Here is a 19,912-nt window from a genome sequence, read left to right on the forward strand (position 1 = left end):
ATCTCAAGTGTATGAAATAAAGGAATTCTATTTTTTATCATCTTCATACAGTATTGAAATTCTAAAAGAAACTGAGAAAACCCAAACTAAATTTTAGCACAATTATGCAAATGATTGCAATTTCAGGGGAACAATACTACAAAAAAAGCTAAAAACTATTTTAGAGGTTGACTGGTTTCAGAACAGACTGTACTGGCAATTTGCAATGCACACTGGATATTTTTTTAGTACTTTCTGATTATATTTTTGCTGTAAAAACCTGTACAGTGCTACTGTATTGGCTCAAAAATTTTAATATCGAATAAATAAATGCCATAAAAACCCTGTAGCCTTGTAGCTGTTTGTACTTCATTAACACATGAGTCTCTTCATTTGGAAATATCATAAAGACTTCACTGATTCTGTTCTTTGAAAGCAATTGTGTATTCAAGGTAGAACTTTTAACCATGCAAACTTTTAATGTCTTCTCTGCGTACAGCACAAACCATATATCTGGGAGATAATAATAAAACATTCTTAATCTTTCTATTTGTGTAAACGGCATTAAGATATTAATAAATCATTAACGTGTTCCAAAGCCACATGGTATCTAGTTGAGACTTCTCACAATATTTAGATATTACAAAGGATTATCTTTTAAAAGGAAAGTTACAATGCAACTGTTTTTGTATGCCTATTTTGTCGCCTCTATTTAGAATTCTCAACAGATTTTCTTTTTAAAAGTTTCTTAGGCTTTTCTATTTTTTTAAATAAGTTTAATTCTTTTCAGATACTGCCATAGAATAAAATCCCAATCCCATAATCTCTAAATTCAGGAAATCATGCAGAGGCAGTAACTGTTGGTGACTGTATTAACACATAATTAAGACACGCTCTGTCCGCAGAGAAAGCCACTGCTCTTGGGCTTGAAGACATTTTTATTCATTGCTTAATAATGATAAGTTACTTTGACTCTCCCACTTATTTTAATGGACAACACTTAATGGCATTTTGCCACCTTTGTTCAACCACCCTTCAGGCAAGCCTGTTAATCATTATGTTAAAAGCTAACGCTTTTTGGTGTTTTGCAATCTTTGTCTCCTCTTCTTTTCAAATGCTACCCCTAATTGCTAATCCTCCACCCAGTCTTGAGTATCGACATGTCATTTTACATTGGTGGATCTGTTCCACGTGAGAGTCACAGCAGTGTAATTCAGTGTTTAACAGTGCATAAACCATATTGGTGGTAAAATTACAATATACTTTAAAAATAATATCTTGTAAGGTGCAGAATCAGTTAGTAAAACAGGTGTTTAATTAATATAAGTGCTTAATTATATTATGCATTCTAATTTCTATGTATACTATATTCTAATTACCCATTGTGTGATTATATATAAAAATATCCAATAAATATTCATGTAGATATGTTTCCATAATACATTTTTGCAATTTCCCTTGTTCTTGGAAATTCTTCTTTCCTGTCACCTGGTTTCTATTTTTTTAATGACAACAGTGAAGATGTACAGTAGTTTTTCCAAAAGCTAGGAATCAAGGAGTAGACAAAATTAAAGAATAAATGCAATACTCTACTTGTTTTCTCATAATGGAAGTTTGTCTACTCAGTGACATTATAAATTTGCCCACCAGAAAACTGGAAGCTGGGAGAAAGTGGGGTCCAGCCTCATTTTCTAAGGTGGTCTGTAAATTCTACCAGTAAACTGAGGAATCCTTAATGCATAGCTAAGCATAATTTCAGTCAAAGCCAAAAGTAAAATGTACTTTCATATTTTGCTTTCATGTATGTTTTTTTGTTGTATAAACATCCTTCTAAAAATTCCAATAGATCTTTTTTTTCAAAAATAATTATTTAAATACTGACATATTTTGAAATTGACTCTTCCTCATCAAAATAATGTGAAATATTACCATTGCATCATGTGGTTTTTTTTGATTTTTTTAAATGTAGCAACGGAGAGACAATTCAATACTGTATCAGTACTGTAAAGATGAGTCATCCTGAACAAACATCTAATGTCATGTTTCATTTGTAGACAACAAGCTGAACCAGCTGTATTTAAATTTTAATGAATATAAATGTACATCTGGACAGGGCTGAATATCTTACTGCAACATACAACAATGTTATTGACAACAGCAACTCCCCAGTTTCTAAGTCCAAAGTTTTTATGTGCATTATTTTGGGGGTTGTGTATTTGTTATAATATAATAAACATTTATATGTCTATCTGTCTTCTTTTGCAAAATTTGTATCAATATGTTGCCATCAAAGAAACCAGCAAGAAAGACAAAGTTAGAAAAAGGGTAAACTGTAACAACAAATGTGGCTGACATTCTAATGGTCCTCATTTTTTGGAACTCAACTATAGCTGTAAGTAAATATTTACTTGTAGCTCCAGCAATAAACTTTCAGTTCATGCTTTCTGAACACAGTGCTACACTACTTCTGTGTACAACGAGTGTTTCTGAAGCTTTCTTTGTTGCATTTATTCTTAAATACTTCATTAGGAAAGGCAAAACAAACCTATTAAATAAAACCCTCACACATTCTCTGAACATTCCAATATATGGATAATAATAATGGGCCATCCCTGCCATCAGATACACAGCCAGAATTATAGATTGAAAACATGTAGTGCTAAAAGTTATAGACCAGGAAGGCCAGGATGATTGTGATGATCAGCAATGCCCTGCATCAACAAAACTATGTTGAAAGGCTCTTTTCTCCCTGAATCACAGGCCATTTTGTAAAACTACAGGCTTAGTAGATGATGAAGGAGGAGAAAAGAGGACCTGCTGATTATATAAAGGTCAGTCAAAATAATGCGCTAAAACAATCTGGCATGAAAGGCTGGCTTAAGAGTAGTGAAGTTAGGCAGACCAATAGGAAGAAGAAAAGAGAGAGTTGGCACAATAAATTACTTCATGGACCGGGTCGTAAGTAAAGTGCTGAGTAGGAAGAATTGAAAAGACCAAGATTTGGAAGTGGCAGAAGAAAGGTACTCTGAAGAAGGTAAAATAGTGTTTCATAATGGTGGTGCAAGAGCAAGCACAATTAAATTAAAAACTGAGTAAACATTTGAGGACAGGAATTGTCATCTGTGCAAAGAAGCTGAATAAACAGTGGACATTCAAGTCAGCTGCAGAAAGAGATCACAAGAGATCACTTGATAAAATGCTAGTCAATTATGGATCACATTGAAAAGGAACTAACAGTGGTATAAAAAGCTTAAGAGACTCACTGGCTTTCTTAAAAAGAGTTTGACACATGTGGCTTTGCAAAATGGGTGAATCTTTTTACCCATTTTGGAGGTAATGAGAAGCTTTTGAATGGTTGACTCTGTATGATTGTTCTCATGTTGACAGAAGAAGACACATGACAAAATCGAACAAAAGCCAAAGAATAGCAGAAAATACATATGAAAGCGTTAGTGAGAAGGACATAATAAAAATACCATGATATCTTTCATACACTGCAAACCTCCATGCAAAAGAAACGGTGCTCCCTGAACACGGACGTTCAGGTACTGCTTGTCCCAAAATGCCTTGCTTTCGGTTCATTTCTGAATGTCATTAGGACAATGTACATTAGGACTTAGTAGTTCTTCCGTCAGATGCTCAGTGACCTATGTGTGTAGTGCCATGGCAGCCACTGCACCACATTACAACATTGCCCACAGACAGAGAAATGCATACAATCAAAGAAGGCTTTTATGCAATCTGTGACTTTTCCAATGTAATTGCTGCTATTGATTGCACACACATTAGAATTAAAACCACCATCAAAGAGCCTTAAAAATTATTTTGTAGGAAAGGGTATCCTTCCCTAAATCTACAAATCATTTGTCCTGAAACCTCATTATAAGGCACATTATAACCAAGGGACTAGCAACTACATACAATGCAGAAATATTGGCAAACTGCAATGCAAAGTCAGTATGTGATTTACATTTAAATATTTACAAAGCAGAGGTGCTATAAATGCACTTGACTTTTCGGTGAACTTAATGTTTTAGAAATAAATGTTCCATAGCCTTGTTCACCAACCCTCTCCTGTGACGGTGCAGGTTAGCTCCATGCTATTTGGACCTCACAGGAGGAGGAGATGCCAACTGAGAGGTGCAGTCAACCCTCATTTCCTGGCTCAGTCCCTGCTGCCCTTCCATTGGCATGCAAAGGGCATCCTGTCGAGCAATACATGCCTCTCCCATCTATTACACTTGGCCCTTGCGACATCAGTCAAGCCGCTCCTACTTCTAGCAATGTCTCAATAGGAGCGCCCTTTTTCCAGCTTTAGGCTCCTGCAGCCATGAAGCTCACTCCCTGCAGCATAGGTGCTCTTGCTCTATGTGTCTCTGTCTTCTCTACATTTAACCTCCATCTCACGTCTTTCTTTCTCTCTGGTCAGTCTATTATCTTCCTCTTTCCAATTCTTTTCTGACCCCTCCTTACTATGCTGGCTTCCTTTTTATCTGCCCCCGTGGGCACAGTACTTTGATCACAAATGCCAGAAAGCCAAAGCAGCAATTGAGGCAGAACACACCATCACGCCACAGTTACCTCACCAACCTCCTGCAGCTACACGAGCATGCACACCCACGAAGATTGAGCCAGACATTTAATTATTTCTTTATTAAAAATCAGCCAACTTTTTCTAAGCACCAGACACGCTATACCACCCCCTCCCCCCATTCAAATTACAATGCCTATAGCTCTGGTAAATTCTGCACAAAAAAAGACACATGGCAAAGGGTAAATCATGTAAAACAAATTAGTTCTCTCTTCTACAATTATTTTTTTTTTTTTTTTTTTTTTTTTTTATTTATTAATTTTATTACAATCAATACATAGCAATCAAGTTTTTACAAAAAAAAAAATTATGTAAGAACAGATCGATCCCCACCCTTGAGAGAGAGAGCAAGCCAAACGGTGTAAAATTTAAGGCTTTTAAAAATACCTAAATCAACAAATTCTCTGTGCTTTATAAAATCATTTCAAAATATTACTGATTAGATCCTGCCATGTTTTGAAAAAGTCTGCACAGATCCTCTAACTGAGTATTTGATTTTTCCAATTTTAAATAATATAACACATCAGTTTCCCACTGACTTAAAAGAGGAGAGTTTGGGTTCTTCCAGTTTATCAGAATAAGTCTGCGTGCCAACAGTGTAGTGAATGCAATCACAATTTGTTTGTCTTTCTCCACTTTAAGACCCTCTGGAAGAACCCCAAACACAGCTGTTAATGGGTTAGGAGGGATTGTGAGTCCAAGACTGTCTGAGAGGTAATTAAAAATTTTTGTCCAGAATAATGTTAATTTGGAGCAGGCCCAGAACATGTGACCTAGTGAGGCTGGGGCTTGGTTGCAACGTTCGCAGGTTGGATCATGCCCTGGAAACATTTTGGAGAGTTTTAGTGAGACAGATGTGCTCGATATATAATTTTGAGTTGTATAATTGTATGCTTTGCATATGGAGCTTGAGTGAATTCTCTGCATTGCTACTTTCCACTCCTTTTCTGATATATTAATTGAGAGGTCATTTTCCCAGTGTCCTCTTGGATCTTTGAAAGGAAGGGATTGTAAAAGGATTTTATATATTGTAGAGATGGAGTCTAACTCCTTGAAATTGAGCAATAATTTTTCCAGCGTGGATGAGGGTGCAAGATGAGGAAAATCTGGAAGGTTCTGTTTAACAAAGTTCCTGATTTGAAGATAGTGAAAGAAATTTGTAGCTGGAATGTTAAATTTGGAATGTAATTGTTCATAGGATGCAAAGGCGTTGTCTATATAAAGATCTCTAAGCAAGTTAATTCCAAATTTTTCCAGATATTAAAACTGCATATGTTTGTGAGGGTTGAAAGAGGTGGTTCTTTTGCAGGGTGCCACAGAAAGAAGCTTCTCCGTCTTAAAATGCTTTCTACATTGGTTCCAGATTCTAAGTGAGTGGAGCACAATTGGGTTATTAGTGTATTGCCGATAGCGTGTGTTTATTGGAGCACAAAGCAAGGAATACAAAGAAGTACTGCAGGATTTTACTTCTATTGCGGTCCATGCCTGTGTATGTTCTTCTATTTGTGTCCAGGTTCTTATCGACTGTATATTTGCCGCCCAGTAATAAAACTGGAAGTTAGGTAGAGCCATGCCGCCTTCTGCCTTTTGTCTTTGTAGGGTCGCTCTTTTGATGCGTGGATGTTTAGAATTCCAAATAAATGAGGTTATTGTTGAATCTAATTGCTTAAAGAACGATTTATTAATGTATATTGGTATGTTTTGAAATAAAAAAGGAGCTTAGGAAGAATATTCATCTTAACAGTGTTAATTCTTCCAGCTAGTGTGAGATGAAGGGTTGACCATCTATGCAAGTCTTGTTTAATTTTTTCCATACAGACGAAATTTTGTTGATAAAGAGCTTTATGTTTACTTGTGATGTTTACGAGGTATTTAAACTGTTCTGCAATGATAAAAGGAAGGGTGTCTAATCTAATATTATATGCTTGCGAATTCACGGAAAGAGTACACTTTTATTCAGATTAATTCTGAGACCAGAGAGCTTTTGAAATTCTGTGAGTGCTGCTAAGACTGCAGGCACAGAATTTTCTGGGTCCGATATATACAGTACCATGTCATCTGCATATAATGAGATTTTCTGTTCCAGTCCTTCTCTGCTAATCCCCTTTATCTGATCAGTATTTCGACAATGTATTGCCAGTGGTTCAATGGCAATTGCAAACAGCAGTGGTGACAAAGGGCATCCTTGTCTTGTGCCACGTTCTAGTTTAAAGTAGTCTGAGCAAATGTTATTGATGCAAACTGAAGCTTCTGGGTTAGTATACAGTAATTTAATCCATGCACAAATGTTGGGCCAAACCCAAACTTCTCCAAAATAGTAAAAGGTATTTCCATTCAATCATGTCGAATGCTTTTCTGCATCCAATGATAATAATATTTCTGGGGTGTTTGATTTAGTTGGTGAGTATATTACATTAAACAGGCGTCAAGATTTGAAGATAAGTGTCGGCCCCTAATAAATCCAGTTTGGTCTTGTGATATTACTGAGGGAGCACTTTCTCCATCCTTCTAGCTATGATTTTAGAGAGTATTTTAACGTCGTTATTCAGAAGTGAAATTGGTCTGTATGATGCACATTGTAATAAGTCCTTATTTTGTTTTGGAAAGACAGTGATTAGTGCTTGGCTAAAGGTTTGTGGAAGAGATTGGTTATCTCTGGCTTCTGTAAATGTTGCTAATAGGAGGGAGCTAGCTGAGGAGAATTTCTTGTAAAACTCTGCAGGGTAGCCATCAGGGCCTGCTGCTTTTCCACCTTGGAGTGACTTTATAGCATCCAGTAATTCTGATAATGACAGAGGTTTATCGAGCTCCTCCACACTAATAGCGTCAATTTGTGGTATCTGTAATTTATCCAGAAATGCATTAGATTGTATATTGTCTTCTTTAAACTCAGTAGTATATAGGGATTTATAGTAGTCTCTAAAAGTGTACATTATATTTTTGTGTTCGATGATTTTATCTCCATTCGTGTTAGTAATTACCGAGATTGCGTTCGCATTCTTGCTTGTGCCAATAGGAAGAAGAAAAGAGAGAGTTGCACAATAAATTACTTCATGGACCGGGTCGTAAGTAAAGTGCTGAGTAGGAAGAATTGAAAAGACCAAGATTTGGAAGTGGCAGAAGAAAGGTACTCTGAAGAAGGTAAAATAGTGTTTCATAATGGCGGTGCAAGAGGAAGCACAATTAAATTAAAAACTGAGTGAACATTTGAGGACAGGAATTGTCATCTGTGCAAAGAAGCTGAATAAACAGTGGACATTCAAGTCAGCTGCAGAAAGAGATCACAAGAGATCACTTGATAAAATGCTAGTCAATTATGGATCACATTGAAAAGGAACTAACAGTGGTATAAAAGCTTAAGAGACTCACTGGCTTTCTTAAAAAGAGTTTGACACATGTGGCTTTGCAAAATGGGTGAATCTTTTTACCCATTTTGGAGGTAATGAGAAGCTTTTGAATGGTTGACTCTGTATGATTGTTCTCATGTTGACAGAAGAAGACACATGACAAAATCGAACAAAAGCCAAAGAATAGCAGAAAATACATATGAAAGCGTTAGTGAGAAGGACATAATAAAAATACCATGATATCTTTGATACACTGCAAACCTCCATGCAAAAGAAACGGTGCTCCCTGAACACGGAAGTTCAGGTACTGCTTGTCCCAAAATGCCTTGCTTTCGGTTCATTTCTGAATGTCATTAGGACAATGTACATTAGGACTTAGTAGTTCTTCCGTCAGATGCTCAGTGACCTATGTGTGTAGTGCCATGGGCATGCACCACATTCAATCTAGACAGAGAAATTTCAAAGAAGGCTTTTATGCAATCTGTGACTTTTCCAATGTAATTGCTGCTATTGATTGCACACACATTAGAATTAAAACCACCATCAAAGAGCCTTAAAATTATTTTGTAGGAAAGGGTATCCTTCCCTAAATCTACAAATCATTTGTCCTGAAACCTCATTATAAGGCACATTATAACCAAGGGACTAGCAACTACATACAATGCAGAAATATTGGCAAACTGCAATGCAAAGTCAGTATGTGATTTACATTTAAATATTTACAAAGCAGAGGTGCTATAAATGCACTTGACTTTTCGGTGAACTTAATGTTTTAGAAATAAATGTTCCATAGCCTTGTTCACCAACCCTCTCCTGTGACGGTGCAGGTTAGCTCCATGCTATTTGGACCTCACAGGAGGAGGAGATGCCAACTGAGAGGTGCAGTCAACCCTCATTTCCTGGCTCAGTCCCTGCTGCCCTTCCATTGGCATGCAAAGGGCATCCTGTCGAGCAATACATGCCTCTCCCATCTATTACACTTGGCCCTTGAAGATTATCAGTCAAGCCGCTCCTACTTCTAGCAATGATGTACTGGTGAGTAGAAAGAATATGTTCTTGAATTTGGGTTTAAAACCTCCAGGGATCTGATAAGTTGTGATCAGTTATAAACTTCCTGTAATTATCTTACTATGCTGGTGTTAGTTGCACAGTACTTTGATCCTGTGGAGCAATTGAAGTCTTATCTAAAAGTGGATTTAGAACACAATTAAAGTCCCCAGCCATTATAAGTTTATGAGTGTTCAGATTGGGTAAATTCTGCACAAAAAAAGACACATGGCAAAGGGTAAATCATGTAAAACAAATTAGTTCTCTCTTCTACAATTATTAAATTCATTTACTCTGTTATACACTTCAATAGCTTGCAGTTACCAGAAAGATCAACCGGCACAGGTGGCAATCCTATAACTGCAGCCAATCCTAGATTCAAGTGAGGGTTTGAACGGCCAAATTCTGCTATTCTGAACTACTTTCTAAAATCTTCAAGGTTTCCAATACATTCTTTAGTGATTTTATCATTTCGCTCTGTACTCCCACCTCTTCCACCCTCACCTTCACCTGTCTTTGCATCAGGTACAGCTCCTTCTTTTGTATCTGTAGACAGAGTCATTTTTAATAATTTTCTCACTACCCTTGCAGATGGCAAGATTCTGCTAAATGACTTTGTTAAAGAGTTGTACTGCTGCAATTTGCGAAGATACAGGCAATTCTGCACATAGGGATTTTTTGCAAAATATATTTTAAGTAAACATAACATTGTAGTACTCTTTCCTCTCAGGCTGTTGCCCACCACCGTACTTCAGCACTCATGTTTCCATTTTTTTGGATGGAGCTGCTATATTACACCCTTTTTTAGCCCATTGCAAGGTGCTATTGTTCTTCGAGTCCTGGCCTTCTCCTTTCACAGATGCCTCTACTGATATTCACTGAGGTATCTCTACACTGTTCCACCTCCATCACTAGTACAGAGACTGCATTTTCTCCATAGATTTGCCTTTTCTTCAGTGTGAGACATCTTTGGGACATCTCTCTTATTCCTAATAAAAATTATACACTTTAAACACTTAGTGATGTGTCAACAGTTTAACCTCTGCAGTGTTTCAAATTGTTTTGCGTTTAGGATTTGTTTACTTTTTAATGTTTCCTTTTTCTTTTTCTTGTGACATGAACATGTGTGTCTAGGGATTTGCTGTAATTTTGTTGTGCAATTTGTGCATACTTCCTTTTTACAATTTTTCCTATGCAGTAATAGTATTTTGAACACCTTCATTATTTTACAATTTTAATTTGCACTGCTTCACATCAGCTACATGTTAAAAAGAGCTAATTTTATCAAAACGTTTAGCTCTTAAACAGATCGTTTTTTTGGCTTCAGTTTTGTTTCAGAGGTGAGTTGTTCTCTTGTCGCAATTGTCTTTTTGTAAGCATTCAAGAAACGAAAAAAAGAGCTTAATGAGAAATTTGTGAGAAGAGCACAAGTGAAACCTTCACTGCTGGTTATCAAGATACTAGCCCTATAGCCAAACTCCTTCATACAGGGTTAATTTAATGTCCTCAGTTAAGCTTGCCAGTACATATATTGGACATCAGAAAATATGCATGCAAACTTGGAAAGGATAAGAAAATCTGACGGAGATAGTGGCCAAGGCAAGAATCCAAACCAACCCTGTGGTGGTTTTAGTCTACTGGTGTACTGTGCACCATTGTCACCATACATGCATCAGATTTCTCATAGTAAGAGTAAAAAATACTGAGCTTTTCAATTAATACATTCTGGAGTTTGTACTTAATTTAATAAAACGACAATCTCTCTAGTTTTATAAGATACTTTGTTCAGAAATATATCATATGTTAAGATTGATTACAGTATATGTTTACTATTTTAATGAGGAAGAACTCTGTCAAATGTGACATTTTTACATCAGTCTGAAAGATATCCAAAAGGAAATTCGTTTTCCCTACAGCATTTCGTTTGCTGGCACTCACAAAATCCATTAAAATTATAAATATGGATGTTTCATCAAACAGCTTACATTTGCGACTATGAATGTATCCTTTTAAAAATAAGCAGATTTGATTTTTTTTTATCATGATAATCTGATAAAAAAGCACACTTATTTAACACATTCAACCTGGCATACACATTTAACACATTACTCCTGGCATACTTGCAGGCATTTAAATATTTCAGATATTTTGGTGCTTTTTATTTAATATAAAGTGGCCAAATAAATAAAATATTTAAATGTATTTCACAAACTCCACATCAGATAAGTACATGAAAACCATTTGTTATCAGATATACAGGATTTTGTTTCTTTTGTTTTTTTGCAAAAAGGGTCAATTACATGATGTACTTAGTGTGATTTTTTTAATTCCCTTCAAGCAAACACAATTCCAATAATAACATTGTCAATCCTTGTAACACAATACATCAACACAAATGGAATAAAATTTAAACATCGCATAATACCATGAAACAGCTTTAAAATGAAATGAAACAACCGTTTTACTGGAAAAATAAATTAAATACTGTATAAAATATATTATAGTATTTTTTACAAGAAATATTACAGTAAGAGATTTGATACATTAATCTTTCCAATAGATAAAACATTAAAATAGTAATGGTACTATTTATATTTAGATCTATTTCACATATTGTATTTAAAATTTAAAACTACACATATAAAAATGTGTCAGTTTTACAAAATTGTGTATTTAACTCTTCCCAAGACATAACAAAATGTTAATAATGCTCAAAACCTAAGGCAGCATCCATGAAAATGGGCTTGCGTTTTTTATTTTTATTTTTTTCAAGGTACTTTGGGAAAGAAATGTTTCAGTGCTATTCGATTTGACGCCACCTTCACCTTGATTGTGCTGCTCTTGGCCATGTAGTGAAACACCAGAATGTTTTGGATCTTTGGCCTTAACTGTGATGAACACAGTTTCCAGCTGTCCCACAATTATACCCTGTTTAAGAACAAAAGTATGTGTCCCGTGACATTGCAGGATGTGGGGGAAAGGACGAGCTGCAAGTTTGGCTGGTTCAGTATACAGTAATTGTAAGTTTAAGTTATCTTATTACAAGGAAGTACAGCCATACGGAGATGGTTATTTTACAGAAGCACTGTTAGTTGGAGCTTTTTCCTAATCACCATTGTCAACTAATAAGATCTTCTGCTTGTGTGTGAATGTTCTTTACCTCTGAAAATCATGGTTATATCAAGTAGAGCAAAACTGTAAGATAAAAATTTTTTGATTGGCCATTAAAGCTGGCTAAGACATTGGACATCTTTGGGTCTACGGTTTACAAGGCTGATCCTCCAATTAGTAGTGAACCACCCAGACTCACTGAGATTGCACAAGTGGTAAACCAGTTAAGGATTGGAAGGCTGCAGGGATTAGTGATATCTAGAAAGAACTTCTCCAGAGTGGTGGTAAGGCTGTCCTTCTGCCATTACAAGCAATGTTTGCTTCCACTTGGGAGACGGGCAGCATCTGAAATGACTGGAAAAACAGGAAAAGGAAGGGTTTTCACCTGGGGCCTCATGTATAACGCCGTGCGTAGAACTTGCACTATAACATGGCGTAAGCACAAAAGCCGAGCTGAGCGTACTCCAACTTCCATGTTCTTCCGCTACATAAATCCCGATCAGCGTGAAAAGTAACGCTCGTGCACGCGCTTTATGTAATGACCCAACTCCTCCCAGAATTACACCTCTTTGAATATGCAAATGAATATAAATCGCCCTTAAGCTCAGCCTTCTGTGAAAAGACAATGGGAAAAGCACGGGGGAAAATATAAGAATTTCAGCGAATACCAAGTGGAGGCAAAGGAAAAACATACTATTTGTTCAAATAAACCGTGGTATAATCAACAAAAGGAAGTTGATCGAGTGACATTGCGTGTTGGAGAATCTTGAAAACTCACGTTCACAAAATCACACAGTGCCGGAAACAAAAAAGAAGTCACATATCAAAGTCGCTGTGAAAAGGCGAGTTGTAGCCCACTGTCTGAGTGTCATATGAAAGCTTATTAGGGTACAGAGAAAAAAAAGGTACACAGTGGGGAAAAAACACGAAATGTCAACTTCAATCTCGACATTTCCACTTTAATCACGTATTTTATTTTGTCATTAAAGTAGAACATCATAAACTTCATCTTAAAATCATTTAATTAACCAGTTTCTCAAATCACATCGTAATTAAAGTAGCACGTTAAATGCTTTGTTTTGCATTTGATCTTCTATGTGCTCTATGTGTGTGAATCACTACTTGCTTCTTAAACCGGCTCTCTTCCTCCAACTGGACACAGAATCCATTACATTCGTGATATTACAGTTTTCTGAATAACTAAAAAATGATGTATACGTGATACTTTTATAATGATAGGAGTTAAAGCACGTTATTAAACATGAGTTTCACAATGCAGTGATTTTGTGCAACCTTCGATGAAATAATTTATTGCAGCAGTAGGCGGCTCTAGGCTTGTGGTGGCACTGGGCAGAGGAAGAATCGGTGGCTCCTTCGCCCGCCAATGTCAGTAAGGTAGCTTATGCATGGTGGATGGCCACGTCCGTTGCAGACACTGCATAGCCGCCTCGTGCTCATGACACAAGCATTTAACTTTTGCCGAAATTTGTCGCTGCGTTTTTAGCTTTGTTGTTATTTTCTCTTTCTGTTTAATATTCAATATATATTGGCATAGCCGCCACCACAGTCCTTGCTTTTCTTTCCCGAAATACCCAATCACCACACAATCAGCTCTGTAATAGAAGTTAAGCCATCTGTAAACTTAGCGTCGATTCTTCAAAACGTTTAAGGAACACTGAAATATCTTCGTAGTACATGTTTAATTATTCTATCCTTCACGACACTCCCAGTGAAGAGTATAGATTATTAAGTTTTATCTGTATAATATAATAAACATATTTTGCTGCATTTCACCTTAAAAATGATATCGTCATCATATGTAAATACGCACTTTATACAGTGGCTCAGATTGTGTGATATTATAACTGAAGTGCAACTTTACAGTGGGGTGATTGTACTTATAAGTACAAACAGTTCTACAAGGTGCAATTGATTGAGTACGTTTATAGTACTTGGGATGAAACTGGAGGTCCGTACTGGAAAGGCTTTAAAACGTTTTGCCATGGCTGAGACAGCGTGTCCTTGAAGCTGTATACCGATAATTCTCTTTCGGATCAGCTGCTGCTGTGATTCACACTCAGATACAGTGATATAAATACTCCGAGTGGTGAGAGGAATATGGAAAAAGATGATCCGCTGTGGCAACTCCTAACGGGAGCAGCTGAAAGAAGAAGAAGAAGAAGAAGAAGGTGCAGTGAGAGTAACAACGCTAAAGCAGTTATGGTATTTGGAATACTATGGCAATTCCCTGGACCATTATATTGTTACAAGTTAATTACAATCAGATGTGTTACACTAATAAACAATATGAGGTTAGTTTCAATGTATTTATAAAGCCACGTCAGGAAAATAAGGTGTAACCACACAGGAACAGTAGCATTGCTTTGACGCTAAGTGCCGCCAGTCTGCAAAACCGAGCGGAGAACTTGCGTATGAGAAGGTATGAGGTACCATGGAAAAGTGCGTGGCTTTACGACAAGTGTAGGTTTTATACATTGCGATTTGAATGTGGAAAAGTTCTTACACAACATTTCTGTGCGTACGCACCGTTTATACATGAGGTTCCTGGGCTGGAGCAACTACAGAGGAATAACACTGCTCTCGGTGCTGGGTAAGGTACTTGCTAGGGTCACCTACCAGCCACTGGAGCAGTCTGGTTTTACACCTAAGAAGTCTACCATCAACTACATCCTGGCAATGAGGGTTCAACTTGAGCACAAACGTGAATATCGACAGAGTTTCTTTGCAGCCTTTGTCAATTTTCAGAAAACTTTCAACTCAATTGATCATGCTGCCCTATGGGACATCTTGAGACTTAATGGGATCCCTGGCCTGTACAGAGAACTGTGCAGAGTGAAGGCTGAACCTCTGTGTTTTTACTAGTTGACTCTGGGGTTCGTTAGGGGTGTGTTCTTGCTCCAACTCTCTTCAATGCTTGCATGGACTGGGTGTTGGGCAGTGTCATGGGGTCCAGTGGCTGTGGGGCATCTGTTGGTGAAGAAAAATTCACTAATATTGATTTTGCCAATGATGCTGTGATCTTTGCGGAGTCAATGGATGTCCTATTCAAGGCTCTCTAAAGACTGAGCAATGAGTCTAAGTGTTTGGGCTTGTGAGTGTCCAGCATAAAAAGCAAATGAAAGATCCCACTCAATTATTGGGGAAAGACATTGTGCAAGTAAAGTGATGCAACTTGTCAAACCTTTCACAGGCACTGGGAGAAATGTTACTTCTGAAAAAAAAAATTCATATCACTTTCCAAGGCAAATAAGCTCACTTGCCTAAAAGACAAACATTCTCCATACTGAACTGCAAACAAAATGGGATGGAAGCTGCCACCCCACTGTGAAATTCAACACAAGAGATTGTCAAGGAGACAGAGAATGATAAAGTACAGACACAGTCCCAGGTGACAGGATGCACATGCAACAAAACATTTGTAAATGAAATGCCACCATTTTTAGTGCTGGAGCCACTCACAGACTCCAACAGCGAGTGCAGACTGTTGATATTGACTGTTTAATAATCAGCTCATTGTGAAATTTGCTGCTGACATGCATAATCCATGAAATATGTAAGTATGGCTGTAATTTGTTAAAGATATTTACAAAGAAAATTATGCATTTTCACTTAATATATTATTTTATATTTCATACTGATTCAGTAGTGTTATTTTGCCTTTTACAATCTATACTAATAAAAGGCAAAGCCTTAATGAATAACTGACTGACTGACTGGCTCACTCACTCACTCACTCACTCATCACTAATTCTCCAACTTCCGTGTAGGTAGAAGGCTGAAATTTGGCATGCTCATTCGTTACAGCTTACTTACAAAAGTTGGGCAGGTTTCATTTCGAAATTCTACGCGTAATAGTCATAACTGGAACCTATTTTCGCCCATATACTGTAATAGACTGCAGCTCGATGGCCGTGGGAGGCGGAGTTGCGTCTCGCATCATCAGGCCTCCCATGTAATTGAGTGCCTGCCCATATAAGGTAAATATTCGCGGGTCAAGGACTGTGCTTAGCATATTCATAAGTAAAAATATCTGATGTTAACTACATTTTGTCCATGAATACTTATTAAATAATTCCATGTAGTCTGTCCGCTTCCTTTCATAGCTTTTTCGATGGTTGTGCTGCTTCCAGGCATGTATTTTCGTATTAAAGCATTTAACCAATCACATTTCAGCCATCATTTGTTGCCAGGCAGAGAGGCTTTCACAATCCATTGTGCAGGCACTCTAACACAGAATAAATGTTGATTAACCTGTTGCTTCAACCAATCAGATTTTGAGTTGGTGTCAGTAGGGCCCTCTAGCAGGCGTACGGCAACGTCACCGTATTCAGAACCATTGATTGAATAGAAGCCGATATGAGGAACTCTACGAGGCCACTGAACGTGCCGCAAGCGCTCCGAGCGCAAGATCCTCGTGCGCACTACGGCCAACTCCATGGCAAGATTCTGGACAATATTATTTGCCAGACACAGATCAGATTTCAAGACCACGAAAACCTGATGTTTGTCACACTCCTCGAGCCCCAGAGGTTTCGGGAATGCAAGAAAAATTTCACGCATGCAGCCTTCTCCAGTTTAACACAAGAGCCATGGAGTGGTTTTTGATCTGTCTCGGCTAAAAACAGAACTGACTGTAATGTATGCCATGGATGATTTTGCAGGGAAATCTCCCACTGATCTCCTTGACTTCCTTCATCAGAAAAATCTGAATGAGAGCATGGGGCAGCTGTTCACATTGGTATATTTGGCGGTGACCATTCCCGTGTACACTGCTTCTGTCAAGCGGACATTTTCAGCCCTAAAGTGAATTAAAACTTATGCCAGAAATACGACAAGGCAGGTTTGACTTTCAGCATTAGCTTCGATGGCGATAGAAAGGGACTTTTTGATGGAACTGAAGCACACGGATAATCCGTACGACAGAGTAATTGAACTGTTTTTGAGGAAAGAGAGGAGGATGGATTTTGTTTACAAATATTCCAAATTTTTGGTGAGAAATGAAATTTTTCTTGTATTCCCGAAACTTCTGGGGCTCGAGGAGCGTGATAAACATCAGGTTTTCGTGGTCTTGAAATCTGATCTGTGTCTGGCAAATAATATTGTCCAGAATCCTGCCATGGAGTTGGCCGTAGTGCGCGCGATGATCTTTCGCTCGGAGCATTTGCGGTGTGTTCAGTGGCCTCATAGAGTTCCTCATATCGGCTTCTATCCAATCAATGGGTCTGAATACGGTGACGTTGCCACACGCCTACTAGAGGGCCCGACTGACACCAACTCAAAATCTGATTGGTTGAAGCAATAGGTTAATCGACATTTATTCTGTGTTAGAGTGCCTGCACACCAGATTGTGAAAGCCTCTCTGCCTGGCAACAAATGATGGCTGAAATGTGATTGGCTAAATGCTTTAATGCGAAACTCCGCTTGGCTATCGAGCTGCAGTCTATTACAGTACAGAATATGGACGAAAATACGTTCCAGTTATGACCATTACGCGTAGAATTTCGAAATGAAACCTGCCCAACTTTTGTAAGTAAGCTGTAAGGAATGAGCTTGCCAAATGTCAGCCTTCTACCTACACGGGAAGTTGGAGAATTAGTGATGAGTGAGTGAGGCAGTGAGGGCTTTGCCTTTTATTAGTATACTGTAGATTATTGATGTTTTTTATGTGTGTCGCGGCTGTGGCTGCAGTAGAAAAGAACTTGCTCACCCCTGGTTTGTCTATTCAATAAAGGCATTTATTGTGGCTACAGGAGTTATATATATATATATATATATATATATACAGTATATATATACAGTATATATATATATATATGCCCCGATCTACATACTGTCAAATAAACGAACCACACGCCTCTAGCGCTGACGTCCGAGGTTCGATTTCCCAGAGAGGGTGCAGTGAGTGCCCAGAATCATGAGCCCAGAATTAGGGCGAAACACGTGCCTCGTACTCTTTGCATTATTTGACAGTAAAACTATTTCAATATATATATATACTAGCAAAATACCCGTGCTTCGCAGCGGCGAAGTACTGCCTTAAAAGTTTTACTAGAAAGAAAATTAAACCTTTTTAAACTGACCGAAAATATACCAATAATTATTTGTTAAGGATCTCTTTGTATACCACATTGTCAGTTCGGCCCTCCGGTTGTAATATGACCAAACTGTGTACTGAGCTTACTCTTAAGCATGCAATGTACAGTTGGCCATGTGAACAGTAATCTTGTCTCAAATCTCACAGCTTGGATTGCTGCTGTCATAATCGGTTTGAGTTTCATGGTTTGTTTCAATTACGACAGTATTTGTAGGACTTGTGTTGAAGTGACATTCAGCATCTGTCAAGCATTGTAAGCATACAACCAGTTTCATCGATAACTTCACATCCAGCTTTTGAGAGTTTAAACATTCATAAACATCAAAGTGTCCACTACTGAAATCGTCACCTGTGAATCTAAGATGTTTAAGAGGCTTTGGAGGTTGTCAAAAGGTGTAAAATATTTGGCCATTTCGGTACACTTGAAAGCGATAACCGAACAATTCAGCGGCAGCCATCAACTCACATGCAGAACCATAGGTGAAGGGCTTAAGCATTTCACTCTTCTAGTGCTCCTGTGTAATATAATTATCTCCTGTACCGTCATCAGTCCACACCTTGAACCTGTCCCAGCCATTCAATACATAAGACACAATGTTCCTCCGGATATCAAGAGTGAGCCTGATATGGCTGTGCAATATGTACCAAAGAGAATGGAAAAGGTAGGTGCCATCTCCGGGCATGGAAACCACTCGGTAAGTGACAGTTCTTTGATCGATGGTGATCACCTCGATAGACATGTTAATGCGGGTATGGTTGGAATGATAAAGGAAATGGGTATCTGAACAATGTAAAGCAAGTCTAAAATACCTACACAATAACTATAATCGTAATAAATGAACAATAAAACAGCGGAGAAGCCGTGGATTAAATAAAAAGGCTGTAGTTATCAGCAGGGAGACATGAATCCTGGTGCGAAGCAAGGAAGGGAATGTAGAGACTGGAGTGACGGACAGCCTTATATAGTAAGGCAGCCAACAACGTGGGAGGCGTTGGGATGGGGGACCCAACGCCGCCTCACACGGTGACTGAGCTGCAGGCTACGGACGTATATATGTACGTAAGTAGGAGTCAGTTAGCGTTGGGAACCCGCGTACCAAATTTCTTGAAGATGGGCCCATAAGTAACAAAGACTGTTGAAAAGTTCAATATGGCGGCCAACAGTGGCATCATACCACCGAAAAAAGTACCAAATTTCAGCCTTCTACCTACATGGGAAATTGGAGAATTAGTGACGTTGGAAAATTCAATATGGCGGGTGACAGTGGCATCATACCACTGAAATAAGTACGTACATCGGTTTCAGTTAGCGCAGGGAAGCCACCTACCAAATTTCATGAAGATGGGGCTATAAATAAGAAAGTTCAACATGGCGAACGTTGTCAACCGTTATGACCGTTACCTGTAGAATTTCGAAATGAAACCTGCTTAACTTTTGTAAGTAAGCTGTAAGGAATGAGCCTGCCAAATTTCAGCCTTCTACATACACGGGAAGTTGGAGAATTAGTGATGAGTCAGTGAGTCAGTCAGTCAGTGAGGGCTTTGCCTTTTATTAGTATAGATATATACTGTATACATACATATACTGTATATTATATATACACACATACATACATATATATCAGCGCTTCCCAATTCATTTTACACCCTGTAACGGACGATCCTGATTTCGCACCCCCTTGGCTTGAGAAGAAGTATGAAAAAATATGAGGTTAACACAGA

This window comes from Polypterus senegalus, chromosome 2, assembly GCF_016835505.1.
Source record: "Polypterus senegalus isolate Bchr_013 chromosome 2, ASM1683550v1, whole genome shotgun sequence".
In the NCBI taxonomy this organism is placed as follows: domain Eukaryota; kingdom Metazoa; phylum Chordata; class Cladistia; order Polypteriformes; family Polypteridae; genus Polypterus; species Polypterus senegalus.